Raw genomic sequence first — 25267 nt, forward strand, 5'->3', positions numbered from 1 at the left:
GTATTTATGGCCGGGCGCAGTGGTTCACACCTGTAATGCCAGCACTTTGGGAGGGCAAGGCGAGTGGATCACTTGAGATCAGGAGTTCAAGACCAGTCTGAGCAATATGATGAAGCCCCATCTGTACTAAAAATACAAAAATTAGCTGGGCGTGGTGGCATGGGCCTGTAATCCCAGCTACTCAGGAGGCAGAGACAGGAGAATGGCTTGAACCCAGGAGACTGCGGTTGCAGTGAGCTGAGATCATGCCACTGCACTCCAGCCTGGGCGACAAGAGTGAAATTATGTCTCAAAAAAAAAAAAAAAGTATTTACACCAACTGTGAATGTATCTACTTTAAAAGAACTTTATAAAGAACAGCATAAAACATGATCAGAAAAAAATATTTTTAAAAGCATGCAGAAATTATATCAAGCATACCTGGTCTTGTACTTTGCTTTATTGTGTTTTGTGGATACTGCATTTTTACAAATTGAAGATTTGTGGCAACCCTGCATGAAGCAAGTCTATTTGAGTCACTTTTCCAACAGCATTTGCTCACTTTGTGTCTCTGTCACAGTTTGGTAATTTCCCCAATATTTTGAGCTTTTTCATTATTATTATGTGTTATGATAATCCATGATCAGTGATTTTTTATTTTTTATTTTTTGAGATGGAGTCTCACTCTGTCACCCAGGCTGGAGTGCAGTGCCACAGTCTCTGCTCACTGCAACCTCTGCATCTCGGGTTCAAGCGATTCTCCTGCCTCAGCCTCCCAAGTAGCTGGGATTACAGGTGCCCACCACCATGCCTGGCTAATTTTTGTATTTTTAGTAGAGACAGGGTTTCGCCATATTGGCCAAGCTGGTCTCGAACTCTTGGGCTCAAATGATTCATCTGCCTCGGCCTCCCAAAGTGCTAGGATTACAGGTGTGAGCCACTGCATCTGGCCCGATCAGGGATCTTTGATGTTACTATTGTAATTGTTTTGGGGCACCCAAAACCACGCCCATATGACAGCAAATGTACACTGTACATGTTGTTCATGTTCTGACTGCCCCACCAACTGGCCTTTCCCTGTCTCTCTCCCTCTCATTGGGCCTCCCTCTTCCCTGAGAAAGAACAATATTGAAATTAGGCCAATTAATAACCCTACAATGGCCTCTAAGTGCTCAAGTGAAAGGAAGAGTCACACATCTCTCACTCAAAATGAAAAGCTAGAAATGATTGAGCTTAGTGAGGAAGGCGTGTTGAATGCCAAGACAGGCTGAAAGCTTGGCCCCTTGCACGAGGTAGCCAAGTTCTGAATGCAAAGGAAAATTTCCTTCCTCCCTTGAAGGAAATTAAAAATGCCGCTCCAGTGAACACAGGAATGATAAGAAAGGGAAACAGCCTTATTGCTGATATGGAGAAAATCTGAGTGGCCGGATAGAAGATCAAACCAGCCACAACATTCCTTTAAGACAATTCCTAACCCAGAGCAAGGCCCTAACTGTCTTCAATTCTATGAAGACGGAGAGGTGAAGAAGCTGCAGAAAAAAAAAAGCTGGAAGTGAGTAGAGGTTGGTTTATGAGGTTTAAGGAAAGAAGCTGTCTCCATAACATAAAAGTGCAAGGTGCCAGGCACGGTGGCTCACACCTGTAATCCCAGCACTTTGGGAGGTTGAGGTGGGTAGATCAAGAGGTCAGGAGTTCGAGATCAGCCTGACCAACATGGTGAAACCCTGTCTCTACTAAAAATACAAAAATTAGCCAGGTGTGGTGGCACACGCCTGTAATCCCAGCTCGTCAGGAGGCTGAGGCAGGAGAACTGCTTGAACCCATGAGGCAGAAGTTGCAGTGAACCGAGATCACACCACTGCACTCCAGCCTGGGTGACAGAGTGAGACTCTGTCTCAAAAAAAAAAAAAAAAAAAAAATGCAAGGTGAAGCAGCAGCAGATGCTGATGGAGAAGCTGCAGCAAGTTCTCAAGAAGATCTAGCTAGAATCACTGATTAAAGTGGCTACACCAACCAACAGATTTTCAATGTAGACAAAACAGCCTTTCATTGGAAGAAGATGCCATCCAGGACTTTCATAGCTACAGAGGAGGAGTCAATGACTGGCTTCAAAGTTTCAAAGGACAGGCTGGCTCTCTTGTTAGGGGCTAATGCAGCTGGGGACTTTAAGTTGAAGTCAATCCTGAAAATCTTGGGGTCCTTAAGAATGATGCTATATCTACTCTGTCTGGGCACTGTACATGGAACAGAAAAGCCTCAAAGACAGCTCATCTGTTTACAGCATTTTTTTTTTCTTTTTGAGATGGAGTCTCGCTCTGTCACCCAGGCTGGAGTGCAGTGGTGCAATCCCGGCTCATTGCAAGCTCTGCCTCCTGGGTTCACGCCATCCTCCTGCCTCAGCCTCCCAAGTAGCTGGGACTACAGGCGCCCACCACCACGCCCAGCTAATTTTTTGTATCTTTTAGTAGAGACGGGGTTTCACCGTGTTATCCGGGATGGTCTCAATCTCCTGACCTCGTGATCCACCCTCCTCCGCCTCCCAAAGTGCTGGGATTACAGGTGTGAGCCACTGCGCCTGGCCTACAGCATGTTTTACTGAATATGTTAAACCCGTTTTTGAGACCAACTGCTTATAAAAAAAGATTTCTTTCAAAATATTACTGCTCATTGACAATGCACCTTGTTACCCGAGAGCTCTAATGGAGATATACAATGAGACGAATGTTGTTTTCATGCCTGCTAACACAACATCCATTTTGCAGCCCATGGATCAAGGTGTAATTTTGATTTTCAAGTCTTATTATTTAAGAAATACATTGAGTGAGGCCATAGCTGCCATAGATGGTGATTCCTCCAATGGATCTGGGCAAAATCAACTGAAAATCTGGAAAAGGTTCATGATTCCATGGCTATTAAGTACACTCAGTATTCATGGGAAGAAATTAAAATAGCAACATTAATGGAAGTTTGGAAGAAGTTGATTCCATCCCTCATTGAGGACTTTAAATGGTTCAAGACTTTACTGGAGTAAGTATTTGGCTGGTGCAAAAGTAACTGCTGTTTTGCCATTACAAGTGCAGATGTGGTAGAAATAGCAAGAGAACTAGATACAGATGTGGTAGAAATAGCAAGAGAACTAGAATTGCAGATGTGGTGGAAATAGCAAAAGAACTAGAATTAGAAGTGGAGCCTAAGATGTGATGGAATTGCTGCAATCTCATGATCAAACTTTGTTACAAAAATAATTTTAGACTTTTATTTTAGATTCAGGAGGTACATGTGCAACTGCATGATGCTGGGGTTTGGGGTGTGAACGATCCTGTCACTCAGGTAGTAAGCATAGTACCCAGTAGGTAGTTCTTCAGCCCTTGCCGTCCTCTCTCTCTCCCATCTCTGGTAGTTTCCCGTGTCTGTTGTTTCCATCTTTATGCCCATGTTCACCCAGTGCTTAGCTCCCACTTATAAGTGAGAACATGCAGTGTTTGGCTTTCTGTTCCTGTGCAATTTGCTTAGGATAATGACCTTCAGCTGCATCCATGTTGCTGCAAAGGACATAATTTCATTTTTTTATGGCTGGGTAGTATTCCATGGTGTAGATGCACCACGTTTTCTTTACCCAATCTGCCATTGATGGGCACCTAGGTTGACTCCATGTCTTTGCTATTGCAAATAGTGCTGCAGTGAACATACAAGTGTGTGTGTCTTTTTGGTAAAATGATTTATTTTCCTTTGGGTTTATATCCAGTAAAGAGATTACTAAGTTGAATGGTAGCTCGTTTTAAGTTCTTTAAGAAATCTCGTAACTGTTTTCACAGTGGCTGAACTAATTCACATGCCCACCAACAATGTATAAAGCGTTCTCTTTTCTGTGCAGCCTCACCAGCATCTGTTATTTTTTGACTTTTTAGTAATAGCCATTCTGACTGGTGTGAGATGGTATCTCATTGTGATTTTGATTTGCATTTATCTGATGATCAGTGACATTAAGTATTTTTTCATGTTTGTTGGCCGTTTGTATGTCTTCTTTTGAGAAGTGTCTGTTGGCCAGGTGTGGTGGCTCACACCTGTAATCCCAGCACTTTGGGAGGCCAAGTCAGGAGGATCACTTGAGCCTTGAACCTTGAGGAGTTTGAGACCAACCGGGGCAACATAGGGAGACCTTGCCTTTACAAAAAATGAAAAATTAGCCAGGTGCGGTGGTGCGCTCCTGTGATCCAAGTTACTTACGAGACAGGTGGGAGGATCGCTTGAGCCCAGGAGGTTGAGGCTGCAGTGAGCCGTGATTGCACCACTGCACTCCAGCCTGAGCAAGAAAGTGAGACCCAGTCTAACAAGAAATACCCAAAAAGTGTCTGTTCACATCCTTTGCCCACTTTTCAATGGTGTTGTTTGTTTTTGCTTGTTGAAATTGTTTAAATTTCTTACAAATTCTGGATGCTACACCTTTGTTGGATGCATTAGTGGATGAAGAGTTGTTCCCTATGGATGAGCAAAGGAAGTGATTTCTTAAGATGGAACCTACTCCTGATGAAGACATTGTTGTAGGAGCCAAGAAAAGAGTTCTCCTTGGCTCTGTGATGGTTCACTGAAAAAATCACCTCTCAAAAGGCAGATTAACTGGAGAAAAGACATGCACATTTATTTTAATTGTAAACAAGGAAACTTTTAGAATGAAGACCTAAAGATACAGGGAAAATTGTCTCTTTTCTTTTCTTTTCTTTTTTCTTTTTTTGAGACAGAGTCTCACTCTTATCACCCAGGCTGGAGTGTGATGGCATGATCTTGGCTCACTGCAACCTCCACCTCCCGAGTTGAAGTGATTCTCCTGCCTCAGCCTCCTGAGTAGCTGGGATTATAGGCGTCTGCCACCATGCCCGGCTAACTTTAGAGACAGGATTTCACCATGTTGGCCAGGCTGGTCTCGAACTCCTAACCTCAGGTGATCCACCCGCCTTGGCCTCCCAAAATGCTGCGATTACAGGTGTGAGCCAGCGCACCTGGCGTCCATTTTCATGCTTACGTTCAACAAAGTATGCACAGCCATGTAGAAACATGATTGGACAAAAAGTGTGTGATCTAATGGTAATAGACTTAGTGGAGAAAGCCAGCGAGACCTATCTGTCTAGATTCTTCTAGGCCTCTCTGAGAGTGAATTCCTTAGGGGGCAGGACACTTTCTGGAATGGGAATCTTATGACCTACAGTCAAAAATTTTACACAGATAGGGCAGAGGGAAAGTTAAGTAATCTTTTTCTGGCTTTACGGCTGGCTTGGGGGAAAAAGGGGTTCTGGTTTCTATGACCCGCTTTGGGGAAGAGGGATTCTAGTTTTTGTGGTGACTCTGGGGAGAATGGGACTAAGAGACAGGCAGGAGGGCAGAGAAAACCTTTTGCTTCTGAGGCCCTCATCTTGGAGTATTGTTTTCTGAGTCCCAACACTGTGAACTTTGTTGAAATGACAACAGAGGATTTATTAATAGCACAGTATCATAAATAAACTCAACATAAACTTAGTTGATAAAGCAGCAGCAGAGTTTGAGAGGATTGGCTCTAATTTTGAAAGAAGTTCGACTACGGGTAAAACACTATCAAACGGCACCATATGCTACGCAGTAATTTTTTGTGAGAGGAAGAGTCCATCAAGGCAGCAAACTTCATTGCGGTCTTATTTGAATAAATTGCCACAGCCAGCCCAGCCTTCAGCAACCACCACCCTGCTCAGTCAGCAGCCATCAACATCGAAGCCAGACTCTCCACCAGCAAAGAGATTATGACTTGATTAAGGCTCGGATGATCACTAGCACCTTTTAGCAAGAAAGTTTTTGTTTGTTTGTTTGTTTGTTTGTTTAGATGGAGTCTCACTCTGTCACCCAGGCTGGAGTGCAGTGGCATGATCTTGGCTCACTGCAGCCTCCACCTCCCAGGTTCAAGCAATTCTCCTGCCTCAGCCTCCCGAGTAGCTGGCACTACAGATGCACGTCACCATGCCCAGATAATTTTTTTTATTTTTAGTAGAGATGTGGTTTTACCATGTTGGTCAGGCTGGCCTCGAACTCCTGACCTCAAGTAATCCACCTGCCTCAGCCTCCCAAAGTGCTGGGATTACAGGCATGAACCACCATACTGGGCCAACAAAATATTTTTTAATTAAGACATGTTCACTGGTTTTTTAAATATACATATATATATATTCTAAAATTCTATTGCACACTTAATAGACTATAATATAGGATAAACAAATTTTGTCTGCACTGGGAAACCAAAACATTTGCATGACTTGTTTTATTGAGGTGGCCTGGAACTGAACCTATGATATCTCTGAGGTATGCCTGTATGAGCTTGGGAATCCTTAATATAATAAATTCTCTTCCAACATAATATGATATAATCTATAATTATACATAATAATATAATAATTATAGTAGTAGGATAGACTAATTCTCTTCCAATTAATTTATAAATTGAATTCAATCCCAAGATGGTTTATCAAGGAACTTTCAAAGCTTATTAAAAATGTTATATGTGCTTTGGAAGGCCAAGGCCAGAGGACTGTTGAAACTCAAAGTTCAAGACTAGCCTGGGCAACATAGCAAGACCTGTCACTATTCAATTAAATAACAACAAAAAAAGAGTCTGGGCACAGCGGCTCACACCTGTAATCCCAGCATTTTGGAGGCCGAGGTGGGCAGATCTCTTGAGCCCAGGAGTTTGCGACCAGCCTGGGCAACATGGCGAAACCCCATCTCTACTAAAATACAAAAATTAGCCAGGCGTGGTGGCATGCACCTGTAGTCCCAGCTACTTGGGAGGCTGAGGTGCAAGGATCACTTAATCCCAGGCGTTGGAGATCAGCCTAGGCAACATAGCAAGATCCCTTCTCTACAAAAGAGTAAAAAAAAAATTACCTGGGCATGGTGGTGTGGGACTGTGGTCCCAGCTACTTGGGAGGCTGAGGTGGGAGGATCACTTGAGCTTGAGTGGCAGAGGCTGCAGTGAGTTATGATTATGCCACTGCACTAAAGCCTGGGCAACAGAGTGAGACTCCATCTCAAAAAAATAAATAAAATCAATCAATCAATCAATCAATCAATCAATCCAAGGCTGGGATGAAGGCTCCACAAAGTCACCAGGGACCTGGTTTCCTTCTGTCTTCCTGCTCTGTCATACTGAGGAGGGAGGCTTCATCCTCAGCATCACTGCATGGTCTAATGTGGCTGCTGGAGCTCCAGCTATCAAATCCACATTCCAATCAACAGAAGAGGGCGAGGGAGGGACAAAGAGCAAAAGCGAATGCCCCAGTCTGTCCCTCTTTGGAGAAGCGTTCTCATTTACCCTCCCCTGAAAGTTCTGTTTATATTGTGGTGACCAGAATATATGTGTAGCCACACCTGGAAGCAAAAGAGGTAAAGAAATGTAGGCTTTTAGCTGGGCACATTGTTGCTTTGCGTATCTGTTACTAAAGGAGAGAAAAAGTATTTGGGAAGCAACCAGTAGTCTTTGTCACTCAACTTAAATATCTTTAGGAGAATGGATAAATAAATTACAGTGTATTTGTGCGATGGAGCACTATATAGTAGTTAAAATGAAGGAAATAGAGCTATGTGAATCCGTGTGGATAATTCTCAAAACAAAATCTCTTGCCCGAAAAAGCGAGTTGCTGAATTCCAACTCTACGATGCCATTCATATAAAGTTTAAAAACCTGCAAAACAACACAATGAATCTTTGATGGCTACATAAAATATATATGTTGGGAAGGTATAAAAACATAAATGAAAATGAAAAATACTAAACGCAAGATGATGGTTACCTCTGGAGAGGGAGAGCAAACAGTGTGATCAGAAACAGAGACATCCAGGCTTTCGATTACTACCTGTAATGTTGTATTTCTTTAAAAGACAAGAAAAAATGTGGAGGAAACAGCAAAATGTTAAGGCTTGTTAAAGTTAAATTGTGAGTACGCAGCATTTAACCCACCATTCCCTATATGTTTCTGTATGTTCCACATTTGTCATTGTATATGAGCTAGATAAAGAAGGAGATCAAGATCATCTAGAGGAATAACTTAATGAGATGTAACTCACATATGGTGAATTCCCACCTCTCAGGGATACAGCATGATGAATCTTTACAAAGTGAATTCCTCCAGAGAATGGTATAGAATCTAGCATCCCAGAAATTTCCTCTCAGTGGCAGCCCCAGCAAAGAAAAAACACTATTGTGATATCTACCACCATTGATTGTATGGTTTTTTTGTTTTGTTTTGAGACAGTCTTGCTCTGTTTTGCCCGGGCTGCAGTGCAGTGGTGCAATCATAGCTCACTGCAGCTTTGAGCTCCTGGGCTCAAGTGACCCTCCGGCCTCAGCCTCCCAGGTAGCTGGGACTACAGGCATGTGCCGTGACACCTAGCTAATCTCTTTTATTTTTTGCAGAGATGGGGTCTCACTATTGTGAAACCCAAAAATCTGAGACAGGTCTCAGTCCATTTAGGAAGTTTGCTTTGCCAAAGTTAAGGATGCGAGCCCATGACACGGCCTCAGGAGGTCCTGGTAACATGTGCCCAAGGTGGTCAGACCACAGCTTGGTTTTATACATTTTAGGGAGATGTGAGACATCAATCAACAAATGTAGGATGAACATTGGTTCGGTCCAGAAAAGGCCAGATGACTCAAAGTAGGGAGGGGGCTTCCAGGTACGATTGGTTGTATTCTACTGAGTTTGGATGAGCCTCTCCAAGGGAGGCATTCAGATACGCATTCATCTCAGTGAACAGATGAATGACATTGAGTCGAATGGGAGGCAGGTTTGCCCTAAGCAGTTCCCAGCTTGACTTTTTCCTTTAGCTTAGTGATTTGGGGGACCCAAGATTTATTTTCCTTTCACGTTGTGTTTCCCAGGCTTGTCTGGATCTCCTGACCTTAAACCACCCTCCCTCCTTAACCTCCTAAAGTGCTGGGATTACAGGCATGAGCCAGCATGCATGGCCTGCGTTTTGTCTTTTGCAAGAAGGAATTGTCAGAGGTGTGTGAATGAAAGCAACTCCATCTTAAATAGGAGCTGGGTAAAATGAGGCTGAGACTAACTGGGCTGCATTCCTAGATGGTTAAGGCATTCTAAGTCACAGGATGAGATAGGAGGTCAGCACAAAATATGGGCCATAAATACCTTGCTGATAAAGCAGCTTGCAGTGAAGGAGCCGGCCAAAACCCACCCAAACCAAAATGGCCACGAGAGTGACCTCTGGCCGTCCTCACTGCTACACTCCCACCAGCACCGGGACAGTTTACAAATGCCATGGCAACGTCAGGAGCTGCCCTGTATGGTCTAAAAGGGGGAGGTATGAATAATCCACCCCTCGTTTAGCATATCATCCAGAAATAACCATAAAAATGGGCAACCAGCACCCCTCGGGGCTGCTCTGTCTATGGAGCAGCCGTTCTTTATTCCTTTACTTTCATAATAAACTTGCTTTCACTTTGCACTACGGGCTAGCCCTGAATTCTTTCTTGCGCGAGATCCAAGAACCCTCTCCTGGGGTCTGGATCTGGACCCCTTTCCTGTAACATATTTACGGCGATCACAAAGGGATTAAAGTGCAGAAACCCTACAGAATCACGCCAAATCATACGGTATATTCTCGTGAATGGCTGACTTCATTTTATCAGCAGTATGTCTCTGGAGTTCCTCCGAAGAAGCCTTTTTCTAATCTTCAGCACTCATCCAATCAGAAGGTTGGAGCTCTGCGCTCGACATAAGGAAGAACTTCATCATTAACTCCCCGAGCCCTGCAAAGCAGCTGGGAGGGAGATCTAAGTTTTTGGAGTGGATTTCAGGATCCTCTGTACCCACAGCTGTTTAGGGAGCTGGCGTCCTGCTGACAGCTGTAGGTGGATTTGAAAATGTTCCCCAATTCCCTCCTGGCCCTCAGTTTCCCATTTCTCTTCCTTTCCTGATGTCGGCTCTAAATAAAGAAACAACCAAGTGTCAGGGGCTGCAGAGAGGCTCCTGAGAATGCTCACATCTCGGCTCTCAGACAGCTCACCAGGGGTGTTAAAATAATTAAAGCTGAAAAGGGAGATGTAGGTATTATTTTTAGACAAGCGTCTAAGGTTTACCTGTTATACGTGCCCTTCATTCCTGTCTCTCATTCACTGCCAGCATCTTTTTTTTTTTCATTAAATAGAACAAAAATACACTTAAATGTTATGGCATGGCTAATTAAAAAAAATGTTTAGTTGACCTCATTTCGTCAAAGATTTGTGGTGGGATGACCCACTGTAGTTTTGTTGATTTGTTTGCTTTTTTAACAGACTTTATTTTTTAGGGTGGTTTTAGGTTTACAGCAAAATTGAGCAGAAGGTACAGAGAATTCCCATATACTGTCTGCCTCTCCAACACACACACAGCCTCCCACGCTATCAACATTCCTGCCATCGTGGCACATTTGTAATGGAAACCAAGAGTCTCTGAGACAAGTCTCAATCAATTTAGAAAGTTTATTTTGTCCAGGTTAAGGACATACCCACGACCCAGCCTCAGGAGGTCCTGATGACATGTGCTCAACCTGGTCAGGGTACAATTGGTTTATACATCATAGGCAGACATGAGACATCGGTCAATACATGCAAGATATGCATTGGTTCAGGCTGCGAAGGTGAGACAACTTGGAAACAGGGGCGTCCAGGTCATAGGTAGATTTAAAATTTTTCTGATTGGCAATTGGTTGAAAGAGTTATTATCCGTAGAAAGGAATGTCTGGGTTATGATAAAGGGTTGTGGAGACCAAGGTTTTTTTTTGTTTTGTTTTTTTTTGAGATGGAGTCTTGCTGTGTTGCCAGGCTGGAGTGCAATGGCACGATCTCAGCTCACTGCAACCTCCACCTCCTGGGTTCAAGCGATTCTCCTGCCTCAGCATCCCAAGTTGCTGGGATTACAGGTGCGTGCCAGCACGCCCAGTTAATTTTTGTATTTTTAGTAGAGACGGGGTTTCACCATGATGGCCAGGATGGTCTCGAACTCTTGACTTTGTGATCCGCCCGCCTCGGCCTTCCAAAGTGCTGGGATTACAGGCCTGAGCCACTGCACCTGGCCCAGACCAATGTTTTATCCCGCAAATGAAGCCTCTAGATATCAGGCTTTAGAGAGAATAGATTGTAAATGTTTCTTGTCAGATTTAAAGAGTCTGTTTTATCAGCAATTCCAAAAGGGAGGAGGGGATAATGAGGCATGTCTGGCTTTCTCTTTCCAACATGGCCTGAACTAGTTTTTTCAGGTTAGCTTTGGAATGCTCTTGGCCAAGAGGAGGGGTCCATTTAGATGGCTGGAGGACTTAGAATTTTATTTTTGGTTTACAGAAATAATTGATGAACCTTACACTGTACATCATCATCACCCAGAGTCCAGAGTTTACATTAGGTTTCACTCTTGGTGGTGGTGTGTTTTCTCTGGGTTTGGACAAATGTCTAATGACACTGTAGGATCATACAGAGAGGTTTCACTACCCTAAAAATCCTCTGTGCTCCCTGCCAGCATTTTTTAACATCATCTCTTTCACATTGTTTTTGTCAAAAATGTTAAATTACCAAACAATGCAGTGATATGTTCTTGCAAAAGTAAAGGCTACAGATACGTGCTGATGGGTTCTCTCCACTGGTGTGGAAGCATGCAGCACTTGCAAAGCGTCCTGACATGGGATCTGTTTCCTGCGTGTGCAGTGGTTGGTGGGTTACACTCTACCTGTCTGCTTCCCCATGTGTGGGAACTACAAGGTGGGCCACAGTTCCTGGTCAGCCACCACACCTAGCCAAAGACTTCCAGAGACTGCTCACAGGTCCCTGGAATCCATCCGTGAAATTGTCAGAGGCATTTGAACCAGAGCACCTCCATCTTGAAGAGGAACTGGGTAAAATGCAGCTGAGACCTACGGGGCTGCATTCCCAGATGGTTAGGCATTCTAAGTCACAGGATGAGGCAGGAGGTCAGCACAAGATACAGGACATAAAGACCTTGCTGATAAAATATGTTGCAGTAAAGAAGCCAGGCAAATCCCACCAAAACCAAGATGGCAACAAGAGTGACCTCTGGACATTCTCACTGCTACACTCTCCCACCAGTGTCATGAGTGTTTACAAATGCCATGGTAACGTCAGGAAGTTCCCCTATACGATCTAAAAAGGAGAGGCTTGAATAATCCACCCCTTGTTTAGCATATCTTCCAGAAATAACCATAAAAATGGGCAACCAGCCGCCCTTGGGGCTGCTCTGTCTATGGAGCAGCCGTTCTTTATTCCTTTACTTTCTTAATAAATTTGCTTTCACTTTACGGGCTCATCCTGAATTAATTAATTAATTCTTTCTTTCTTCTTCTTCTTCTTCTTTTTTTTTTTTTTGTGGAGTCTAGCTCTGTCGCCCAGGCTAGAGTGCAGTAGCACAATCTTGGCTTACTGCAACCTCTGCCTCCTGGGTTCAAGGGATTCTGCTGCCTCAGCCTCCTGAGTAGCTGGGATTACAGGTGCAGGCCACCATGACTAGCTAATTTTTGTATTTTTTTTTTTTTTTTTTTAGTATAGACAGGGTTTCACCATGTTGGCCAGCCTGGTCTTGAACTCCTGACCTCAGGTGATCCACCTGTCTCGGCCTCCCAAAGTGCTGGGATTACAGGCGTGATTACAGGCGTGATCCACCGTGCCTGGCCCACCTGGCTAATTTTTGTATTTTTAGTAGAGATGGGGTTTCACCATGTTGGTCAGGCTGGTCTTGAACTCCTGACCTCAAGTGATCCTCGGCCTCCCAACCAGGTCCAAGAACCGTCTCTGGGGGTCTCGATCAGGACCCCTTTCCTGTAATATCTTTCTGGTGTCCACAGAAGGGACTATACTGCAGAAACACCCAACCCAAAGGCTAATTTTGGGTAAGTGGTGGGATCCAGTAACAAAATTAATGGACCGATGGAAGTCCAATCCAAACTACAAAAGTAACAGAGACTTGTATAAAACACATGCACACACAGAAACACACACTGCACGGAGCCCCACAGATAATTCCATTTTTGAATTATTCATTTTTCACTTCCATATTGTCATTGTTTTATCTGCAGTGGAGGGAGAATTCCCTGTTGCTGGTGAAGTTCATCAGAGTCTTATATGCTATGATCGGTGGGAGGGTGGATCACAAAATATGACAGTCTGAATTTGACTGCCAGATCTATTTGCCCACGCCAAACCCCATTCCCAACTTAGCTAAAGAAGTTATCTCATAATGGTTTTGTTTTTGCATTGTGCAAAAGGACAGCACTAATTATCCAGGTAACTCAGGGCCTCCTGAAGCTCAGAAAACATTCCTGGAAAGAACGCAACGAATAGTCACCTCTGCGAGAGGGGAATGCAGAGAGCTGCGATGCTGACCGGGAGAAAAGAGGAAATGCTGCTTGCCTTAGTGAAGCCGATTCACTCTCTGTGCAAGGGAGATACTGAGCTTATTTCAACAAAGAAGCAAAAATGAGATTGAGTTCATTCCCCATTCTGTGTAACCCAAACTGCATTCAAGGATAGTGTCTATTTGCTTGTAATTCCTCTTTGACTTGAGAAGGAAGAATCATGACTCTGGAGAAAGGAAGAATGGAAGAGAAGCAAGGTGCTGATTAGACGCTGGCTGAATTATGGAGAGTCTGTCCAGAAGACGGGGGAGTTGGTGTACTTGAAGATTCAGCCAAGGAGAACAGTGGAAACCAATAAATTATTTTTGGCTTCTGAGAATAAGGACCTGTTGGTGGAAAAGGTTGGGAATGGAGTACCTAGGAAGGGAGGGAAGGGAGTGTTGTCCGATTTCGATGCAATGCCAGCATCTCTAAACTTGTAAGAGACAGCAGGCACAGTGGCCAGGATTCAGTTCCTCTGTCTGCAGCTCCCTGGGGCCACACAATGCAGTCCAGCTTTTGCCTTTGCCACCTGGAGTTAGGAGAGAAAAGCTTCGTGTTAAAACTTGAGCCACTCGTACGTTTATCAAATCTGAGATCTGCAAGTGTGTGCCTGCACCAGGGATTAGCAAACAACAAAATGCCATTAAAAGCTAAAAACAACAACAACAACAATTCTCTTTGCAGCATGTAGGTGCCTTTGCAAAGTTCTCTCTAAGCCAAAGTTCGTGGACTTCCAATCTTGTCAAAATCACTACTAATTAATACCTTTTCACTTCCCACTGAAAGAAAAACAATTCACAATTAAGTCAGACAGCCTACGCATAATCACTGTAACACCTTCTATGTATGTTTTGAGACGTGCTCTCACATTTCATGATCCGTTTATTTTACAAGATGGGTAAACTGCAGACAATTATGGTTATAATACGGCTGAGGTGTTTGGTTTTTATCTGTTCGCAGTAAATTGTGGTTGTTCAAGCCTTCTCAGTAATGATTTCCATCCCTCTCTCAATCTCTTCCTATCACCTGGCGATAAATAGAATGTTTTTTAAAAAGAATGTTAGTTTATTATCATCATTATCACCTATTCAACTAGCAATATAATTAAATAATTTCTTGGTAGGTATGACTCAATTAAATTAATTACACTAACAGATATTCCATGGTACACGCCTCTAAAAATATAAAGCGTATTCACTCTGTTTTGTGTCATTTTTCTCTGTATAGGCAGGAAGAGCTATCTGGATAATTGAGCAGGCAATTTTGCTTTTGAAAGATGCTATCAAAGTACGCAAGGATTTAATTTCAGATTTTTTATTAGAAGACAGTGCCTTCTGCATGTAATTCTCCGCGGCTGATGCATTTCAGAGGTTCATGAGCAGCGGACACGAAGATAAAAACTGAAAGCCAGGGCTATGGGAATAGCTGGACCATCAGTGGAGTCTTGGCATCTTAGACCTGGTCTCTTGACTACCTGTTCCTTCTGAAATGTCCTTAGGCCACTTTGGCCAGAGGCATTCTCGGACTTATGAAAAGGGGAACCTGTAGGCTGTTTGTTGAGGTCTAAAAGGATTAAGATTTGAAGGTGACACCCCTGTTGGGATAATCTCCCTCAAAACTCTTCTCTAAACAACTGAAGATAATATCCTTATACCTTTTGCCTGTGGTTCTCTCCAGGCGATGGTCTCAAAATGTTCTTGAAAATGTGTTTGAAGAAAATAGGCAATGCATTAGTGTGATTTGAAGATTCCCTCCCAAACTTTTCACTTCCACGGGGCTTGGCGGGAAAATAGGGTAATGTACAGTGAGCCTCTCTCCCTGGTGACATGGGTGGCCTCCTATTAATTAGGTTAGGGAAATGCAAACCTAGGTTACCATTTGGAGAAAGTCACATGAAATAGACTTCTTTTTTTCCACCTCCAGAATTTTGAATTCATTGAACATGGCCACAGCAAGGGTCATTCTTTACAATCCTCTGACATTTGAAAGTAAGAAGCTTTAGACTTTATTCTAACGCTCTTTTACCTTCTTCCCGGTCCCCGACAACTGTCACACCAGGTCCACAGAGACAGCCACAACTCTAAAAGGGTCAGTTATATGGTAATAAAGACAGCTAAGCTCCGCCAGTAGCACTATAAATTTTGCAAAGTGGCTTTGCAAATATTAGCTCATTTGTTTATGAACCCAAGATCCCTAGCACTTGGCAGGGGTGGTGGTGGGGGTGTGAGTGTGAAGTGTGTTGGATTTCATTTATCTTTTAAAATCCTAACTGGGCTCAGTGTGGTAGCTCATGCCTGTAATCCCAATGCTCTGGGAGGTGGAGGTGGGAAGATCACTTGAGGTCAGGAGTTCGAGACCAGCCTGGCCAACGTGGTGAAACCGTCTCTACTACAAATACAAAAATTAGCCAGGTGTGATGGCACACCCTTGTAATCCCAGCTACTCAGGAGGCAGAGGCATGAGAATTGCTTGAACCTGGGAGGCAGAGGCTGCAGTGAGCCAAGACTGGACCCCTCCACTCCAGCCTGGGCAACATAGCAAGACTCTGTCTCTACAAAATATAAAATTAGCCAAGCATCGAGGGGGTCTTAGCATCTTAGACCTGGGATTAGTGGTGCACGCCCGTAGTCCCAGCTACTTGGGAGGCTGAGACAGGAGGATTGCTTGAATTCAGGAGTTCAAGGCTGAATTCAGCTATGATCTCACCACTGAACTCAAGCCTGGGCAACACAGTGAGACCCTGTCTCAAAAAAAAAAAAAAAACTAATAAATAAAAAATAAAAATAGGGCTGGGCTCAGTGGCTTATGTCTATAATCTTAGCACTTTGGGAGGCCACAACAGGAGGATTGCTTGAGCCCAGGAGTTCAAGACCAGCCTGGGCAACATCGTGAGATCTTGTCTCTACTAAAAATAAAAAATGAGCCAGGTGTGATGGTGCACACCTGTGGTCCCAGCTACTTGGGAGGCTGAGGTGGGAGGGTTGCTTGACCCCAGGAGGTCAAAGCTGCAGTGAGCCATGATCACATCACTGCACTCCAGCCTGGATGACAGCACAAAACCCCGTCTCAAAAAAAATATATACATATATATATATATGGCCAGGCACAGTGGCTCACACGTGTAATCCCGGCACTTTGGGTGGCTGAGGCAGGCTTATGACTTGAGGTCAGGAGTTTGAGACCAGCCTGGCCAACATGGTGAAACCCCGTATCTACTGAAAATACAAAAATTAGCCTGGCATGATAGTGTGTGCCTGTAATCCCAGTTACTCAGGAGGCTGAGGCAGGAGAATCGCTTGAACCTGAGGGGCAGAGGTTGCACTGAGCCAAGATTGCACCACTGCACTCCAGCCTGGGTGACAGAGCAAGACTCCATCTCAACAAAATAAAATAAAATAAACGAATTTAATTAAATAAATAACTAATTTAAAAATAAGATCAACCATAATAAGAATCAAAGCAAAGGGAAATTCTTCTTTGTAGAATGTTCTCTGCCTGTCTCTCTCTCTCTGCATTAATTTCAAATCTGTATTGAGTTCCACGGGCTCTGGATGGATTTTATTTGGGTGCTATGCTTTGGGGCCAATGTGCTGTCTGTAGTGGTGTTGAAGGTCTGTTGCAGGTAACCACGTCCTGCCTCTTTTGCGATCACCCACTCTGAAATGTGATCTAGCTCCCTTCTTCTCCCATCCTTATTACTGATGGAACAGATTTACCACTGTGAGGCCAGCACAGCTGTTTCGTGACTCACGGGAATATCATATTTAGCATGTGTTCCCTAGTGAATGTATTTATTTAGATGACACATAATATTGTTGAAAAGCCAAGTCTGCATTGCTCTTAAACCCAGCCTTATGGATGAACGCGGAGGAGTGCAAAAGGCAGAATGAGCTCATTTGGGAGAGGCAGCTGGTCAGAGAGTCCTTTTGGGCCATTCATGCAATGAGCTCACACTAGAAATCTAAACAACAAGGAAATCGATCCTGGGTGCTGAACTACGGGGCACAAGAATAGGAAGCAGCCTTATAAAGCAGCTCATCCTAAGCATTTGTGGCTCACAAACATTGCCACTAAACATGGGGGACCGTTGATGGCACACCAGCCTTCTAAAGAGAAAACCACAGTCATCTACCACTTGAGTTGATAGAGTAGCATCTTGGGAATTGATAGCAGCATTATGGCTTTTATCCTCTCTTGAGGTCATCCTCTGGAAGGTAACAAGGCCATTAGCACTGAACAAGCCAGATGGCCCACTTAGCTGACAGCGGGCTCCCCTCTTAACGCCCTACCCCCCACCCCCAATTCATCTTCCCAGTCTTGGTGTTGCTGTGCTTCACTGAGCGAGGGCTGAGAACATCTCCCCAAACACAGGGTATTGGAGGGAAGGTGTGCTAATGAAGTTAATGTGTAAAAACATGAGCAACCTTCCGGCTGGGAGTGGTGGCTCACGCCTGTAATCCCAGCACTTTGGGAGGCCAAGGCAGGCAGATCACTTGAAAGTCAGGGGTTCGAGACCAGCCTGGCCAAAATGGTGAAACCCCTGTGTCTACTAAAAATATAAAAATTAGCCGGGCGTGGTGGCACATGCCTGTGATCCCAGCTACTCGGGAGGCTGAGGTGAGAGAATTGCTGGAACCTGGAAGGCAGAGGTTGCAGCGAGCCGAGATTGTGCCATTGCACTTCAGCCTGGGTGACAGAGCAGCACTCCGTTTCAAAAAAGAAAAGAGCCACCTTCCCATTGTGTTTTTAATATCCTTCTTGGTGATGTCTGGAGCCCGTGACTCTGCCGAGACAGCGTGCTCAGGGCCAGTCTCCAAGAGCTCCCATTTTCTTAAACACATCGCCTTGAACTTACTCACATTTGATCTCATCTCCCTCCTTCCTTCCGACTGCTACAGAGTGTTCAGATCTTTCTGTTTTCCTGTCATCCTTTGCCCATCCCTCATCCTTTCATCTGCAAACCCAGAGCTTTCTCTGCTCCCCCAGCCCCACCTCTTCCAGCTCTTGTAAAAGAATATTAAATAAAACCAGGGCTGGCACTGATCTTTCAGAAGTCTTACTCTTAACACATCCCTATCAAAAAAAGTCTCTGTCCCTTCATCCCTGGCATTTATTTTTTGCTCTTTAGTATTCTCTGATTGTGTCACTGTAGCTCCCATTTCAATCAATTGGTAGTTCAATTATCTCCAAATTCCTCGAAGTCATGAAAGTTCAAGTAGGTATTTTTCAAACTTTTTTGCAGCAGTGAAACCCTGTTACCCTGCTGTTGTGCCACCACCAGACATCCAGAAGAGTGTGAATTTGTAGATTAAGACCAGAAAAAGTACTCGAGCATCTTGTAGCTGATTGTGAATATCAGCCCAGGGAATGTGCAACACAGAAAACAGCCCTTTCAGGCTGGGCATGCTGTTGCACACCTGTAGTCCCAGCTACTTGGGAATCTGAGGTGGGAGGATCACTTGGGCCCAAGAGGTCGAGGCTAGAGTGAGCCATGATTGTGCCACTGCACTCCAGCCTGGGCCACAGAGTGAGACCCCGAAAGAAAGAAAGAAAGAAAGAGAGAAAGAAGGAAGGAAGGAAGGAAGGAAGAAAAAAAAGGAAAGAAAAGAAAAAAAAAGGAAAGAAAAGAAAAGAAAAAAAGAAAAAAGCCCTTTCCTCCTCAGGTCGTCTTTGAGGCTTTGCAGAACTGGCCTCAGATATAGGATATAGAGGACCCTATCTTCCCCAGGCTGCCCTTCATCTTCCCTTTTCTACCCACCCCCAAACCAGGGTCTTGACCACCAACTTCTGATTTCCTGCACAGTCAAAGTCAGGGAAACTGACTTTTTCCTGACAAAGTCAGGAAACCGTATATATATATATATATTTTATGTTTTGAGATGGGGTTTTGTGCTGTCACTCAGTGATCATGGCTCACTACAGCTTTGACCTCCTGGGCTCAAGCAATCCTCCCACCTCAGCCTCTCTTTGTTCTATTCTGGAGAGCAAGGGAGATTGCCACAAATTTCCATGGGTGTAGTGGTAGTGATGGTGGTGGTGATGGTGATATTGTGGTGGCGGTGGTCATGATGATGGTGAAGATAATGATGGCAATGATGTTGATGGTGATGATGATAATGAGGATGATGATGGTGATGACGATGGTGGTGATAAGGATAGTGGTGGTGAGGATGATGATAGTCATGATGATGATATTTGTGTTGGTGGTGATGATGATGATGGTAAAGATAATGATGGCAATGATGTTATTGGTGATGATAATGAAGATGATGATGGTGATGATGATGTGGAGATAATGATGGTGGTGGTGAGGATGATGATGTTCATGATGATCATATTGGTGGTGGTGGTAATGATGATGATAGTGGTGGTGAGGAAGATAATGAAGATGATTATGATGGTGGTGATGATGATGATGATGATAATGGTGGTGGTGATGATGGTAGTGGTTGTGGTGACAATAAAATCATGATGATGGTTGTGATCATAATGGTAAAGATGATGGTGATAATAATGATGGTGGTGGTAATGATAATGATGATGATGATGGTGGTGTATGTATTAGACAGGGTTCTCTATAGGGACAGAACTAATAGGATATATATATATAAATGGGAGTATATAAATACTCCTTAATATATATATTAAGGAGTATTGACTCACACAATCACAAGGTCCCACAATAGGCTGTCTGCAAGCTGAGGAGCAAGGAAGCCAGGCTGAATCTCAAAGCTAAAGAACTTGGAGTCTGATGTTCAAAGGCAGGAAGCATCCTGCATGGGAGAAAGATGTAGGCTAGGAGGCTAAGCCAGTCTAGTCTTTTGACATTTTTTCTGCCTTTTATTCTGGCCTTGCTGGCAGCTGATTAGATTGGGCCCACCCAGATTGAGGGTGTGTCTGCCTTTCCCAGTCCACTGACTCAACATCCTCACAGACACACCCAGGAACAATACTTTGCATCCTTCAATCCAATCAAGTTGACTCTCAATATTATCTATCACGGTGGTGATAATGATGAAGATGATAAAGGTGGTGGTGGTGATGAAGATGATGGTGGTAGTGGTAGTGATGATGATGGTTGGGGTGATGATGAAGATGATAGTGATGGTGAAGATGATGGTGGTAGTGCTGGTGATAGTGGTTGTGGTGATGATGGTGATGATAATGAAGATGATGATGATGGTGATAATGATGGTGATGATGATGATAATCATGGTGGTGATGATGGTGGTGGTGGTGGTGGTGGTGGTGAAGATGATGGTGGCCGTGCTGGTAATGGTGGTGGTGATGATGTAGTTGTGATAATGATGATGACAGGAGCAGTTAACAGTGTAAGGCATCATTTGTAGTGGTTTGCATGTATCAGCTCAGGAAGTCCTTATCAGCCAAGTATTATTAGGATGATCTACCCCATTCTACAGATGAAGAAACTGAGCCATAGAACCATTAAATAACTCCCTTAAGATGACACAGCTAGTAAAGGCGGAACTAGGACTGAGACCCAGGCAGTCTAGCTCTAGAGCCCACACTCCCAGCCACTCACTAATGGTGCAAGTGGTTAAGAGTCTTTGGGGTGGTAAATCTAGAAGCAAATGAAGTTGTATTGCATTTAAGTAGAACCATCATTAATTATGTTAAATGACCTCCACAAGCAGTAAGGATGGAATGGAAGGTGAGGGGACAGAGAATCCCACCATGATATACTTGTTCACAAAAGGAATCTTTTTTTTTTTTTTGAGATGGTGTCTCGCTCTGTCACCCAGGCTGGAGTGCAGTGGCGCGATCTCAGCTCACTGCAACCTCTGCCTCCCGAGTTCAAGCAATTCTCCTGCCTTAGCCTCCTGAGTAGCTTGGATTACAGGTGCACACCACCATGCCCGGCTAATTTTTTTGTGTGTTTTCAGTAGAGATTGGGTTTCACCATGCTGGCCAGGCTGGTCTCGAACTACTGACCTCGAGTGATACACCCGCCTCAGCCTCCCAAAGTGCTGGGATTTCAGGTGTGAGCCACCTTGCCCGGCCGAAATCTTATGAAGAAAATAATTACAAGTAGGACTGTTTGAGGGGAAACAGGTAAGGGGGCTAGACCCTTGTTTCCTGATCTCTCCAATGACCCTCTGCAGAGGCCCCAAAGGCTCTGCTTCCAGAGACCCCAGGGCTCTATAGAATTCAACTATACTACTCATCAGTTCAGATATAGTAGATAATCCTTGCTCTCACTTATGACCCTCCTGCTAGGTACTTTTCTTATCAGTTTTAATCCTCAGGACTGCCTTTGGAGTGAGGTGTGATTATCCTAATTTTACAGGTGAGGAGAATGAAGCTCAGGCAAGGTTTGCAATCAGACCAAGTTCACAAAGTGTAAGTTGGTGGCAGAGCTGGGATTTGAGCCAGGACAGTGTGACTCAGAAAATCTACTGTTTTCCAGATAAATCGGCTGCTTGCTGTACATCTCCCACGTAGAAATTAGATCCATCAGTTTTCCTTTGTACACACACTGACTCACCCTCTTGGGCCTTGGAAGACTCTAGCACAGCCATCAAGTATGATTTCTCTGGGCAGCACCTGCGTGGCAGCTCTTTCTCCCACTCTTCATTCATTCCCTGCCCTGTAGGTTGTTTTTAAGTCCACAGGCTTCTCTCTTTTATTTCAACTGCCACCAGCTTGGTCCAGATGGTGGCTGAGAGCTGACTCATCTGCGCTGTAATTCCCCAGGCCCCTCTGAGCCACTCTTATGACCAGGGTCACATCTGTGAGTTGACATCCTCTGCAGTATAGTGGCCGTCTGGGCTGACAGGTCCCACATTCCTGCCAATCAACCATCCCAGTTTAATCCATGAGCTCCTGCAGCTCTCTCAGGTGGATGCCATCTGCTTGCAGTGATTGATCTGCACTTCCTTCTTTCCAATCTGGCTTAGAACATCCTGGTATTGACCACGGTGTGATCTAGTACCTGTCTGTGTAGAGGCTATTCAAATAGCCTCTGTAGACCCAGGCTAGAAGTCCATTCAATCCATTAACTGTTTTCTTTTTATCCTTTCCTCTGCAGGGAACATCTATTAGTTACACCATCCTTTCCAGAAATGGAGTGAGCAACTGAGTTGGTGGTTTGTGCTCTCCTTGCAGGATACTGACCTTATACTGTGATCAGCAGGTTGTGTTGCTTAGTGAATGAGAGTATCGGCATTAGAGTCAGGCTGACAAGAGCTGAAGTGCTGTCTCCATCACTTCCCACCTGTGAAGCTTGTCTGGCCAGTACCACTTTGTCTCTCTTTGGGGAAATGATCTCCTCCACACGCCATCATGGTAGTTGTACTGGAGATCACCAATCACAGTACACATCCTCCTTGGCCACAGAAATTAGCCCAGGGATGGGTCACTAGAAGCTTCCCTGAAATGTTTCTAAGTGGAGCCCATGGGGGATGCTGTTTCTGATCATATGGACAATTCCAGAGCTACTCCTGACCCTTTTCTCAGTTTTCCAATGGAGAGACATGTTTGAAGCACATAAGAATGATGCCAATAAGCACAGAGAATGAGAAGCAAGAGATAGAGGGGAAGAGAGACATAGGGCATGATTAGGAGACTGTCATCCCTAGAACTCAGCATCTGTGGTCTCCCAAATCAGCTCTATCCCTTGCCTTTCCAGGCATATGAGCCAATAATTCTTTTTTTTTTTTTTTGCCTGAGCTAGTGTGAGTTGACGTCCTGTAGATTGCAGCCAATGTCCAGATCAATGCAACCTCACGATGAGTTTCTTGCTGAGTCTCTAGAAGTCTTTCCTCTTCAATATCATTGAAAGGTCTTTTCTCACGCAATTGGTTTGAGAATCTCTTGCAAGCTACACAACAAAGTCTTGGCCAATTATGTCTGGCTTTGCCTCAAAGGATTCTCTACTTCTGTTTGAACAACTTGTCTTTTTTTTTTCTTTCAGTGATCTAAACTATTTACAAAGCACTTTCACACCCTGTGCCTCAGTAAGTGCTGCCAACCACCCTTTGAGACAGGAATCTGTTCATTCAGTCGACAACCTTTCTAGTGCTACCACTGTTCTTGGCACTGAGAATATACTGGTGAATTAGACAAAGCTCCCACTTCATAAGCTTACATTTCAGTGGGCGAGACAAACAAGTGAGTGAATACATAAATAATATAACTTCCAGAGGCAGTAAGGCGTGGGGAGGTTGGGTGCCATTTTAGACAAGATGAACACAAAAGGTGATAGGTAGTCATAAGTGATTGTAAGGTGTATTAGTCTGTTCTCATGCTGCTAATAAAGACATACCTGAGACTGGGTGATTTATAAAGAAAACGAAGTTTAATGGAGGCTGGGTACGGTGGCTCACGCCTGTAATCCCAGCATGTTGGGAGGCCGAGGTAGGCAGATCACCTGAGGTTGGGAGTTCGAGACCAGCCTGATCAACACAGAGAAACCCTGTCTCTACTAAAAATGGAAAATTAGCCAGGCGTGGTGGTGCATGCCTGTAATCCTAGCTACTCGGGAGGCTGAGGCAGGAGAATTGCTTGAACCTGGGAGGCGGAGGTTGCAGTGAGCTGAGACTACGCCATTGCACTCCAGCCTGGGCAACAAGAGCAAAAACTCCACCAAAAAAATTAAAAAACAAAAGAGATTTAATGGACTCACAATTCCACCTTGCTGAGGAGGCCTCACAATCATGGTGGAAGGCTAAAGGCACGTCTTACATGGTGGCAGACAAGAGGGAATTTTTGTGGGGAAACTCCCCCTTATAAAACCATCAGATCTCATGAGATTTATTCACTATCAGGAGAACAGCACAGGAAAGACTCACCCCCAAGATTCAACTGCCTCCCACCAGATCCTTCCCAGGACATGTGGGAATTGTGGGAGCTACAGTTCAAGATGAGATTCGGGTGGAGACACAGCCAAATCATATTGGTAAGGGTTCATAGAAGGCCTTCCTTTTTTCCTTGCTTCCTTCTTTCCTTCTTAAAAGTTTTTAAATGTTTTTTGGAGACAGGGTCTCACTCTGTGGCCCAGGCTGGAGTGCAGTGGCACAATCATGGCTCACTGCAGCCTCAACCTCCCAGACTCAAGCAATCCTCCCACCTCAGCCTCCCAAGTAGCTGGGACTGCAGGCATGAACCACCATGCTCAACACATTTTTAAATTTTTGTAGAGATGGGGTCTACCTATGTTGTCCAGGCTGGTCTTGAACTCCTGGGCTCAAGTGATTGTCCTGCCTTGGCCTCCCGAAGTGCTGGGATTCTAAGTGTGAGCCACTAAGCCTGGCAGAAGGCCTTTCTGAAGAATTGACTTTCAATCAGAGATCTACAGAGTCAGGGAGTAAGCCCATGAAAAGAGTATTCCAGGGAGATGCTACAACAAGTCCAAGGCCCTGAAGCAGGAAGGAGATTGGCATGATCTAAGAAAGCAAGGCCAGCTGGATGGCGTGAACGTGAGCAGTGAGTCTAGGCAGCTTTTAGCCCATATGGTACAATTACGTCTGTTAGAAAAAGGTGCCCCTTCTGGGTAGACTAATTACCACTGACATCATTGTTCAGGACACACCTGGACAACCGTACCAGGTAATTTGGAGACAGACTTAGGCGACAAGGTCAGAGAAGGACGGGAGCCAGAACATTGGATTTTACTCTAAGCTGATGCTGCCTGAGAAGAACAGAACATGATGTTCTGTATGTAACTTAAACTTTTCCAAAAGCAACATTGTGAAAAAAACAAAAAGAAAGAGGTAAGGCTGCGTGCAGTGGCTCATGCCTGTAATCCTAGCACTTTGGGAGGCCAAGGCAGAAGGATTGCTTAAGTTTAGGAGTTCAAGACCAGCTTCGGCAACATAGTGAGACCTCCTCTCTACTAAAAATTTAAAAAATTG

This window comes from Gorilla gorilla, chromosome 6 (genome assembly GCF_029281585.2).
Source record: "Gorilla gorilla gorilla isolate KB3781 chromosome 6, NHGRI_mGorGor1-v2.1_pri, whole genome shotgun sequence".
In the NCBI taxonomy this organism is placed as follows: Eukaryota; Metazoa; Chordata; class Mammalia; order Primates; family Hominidae; genus Gorilla; species Gorilla gorilla.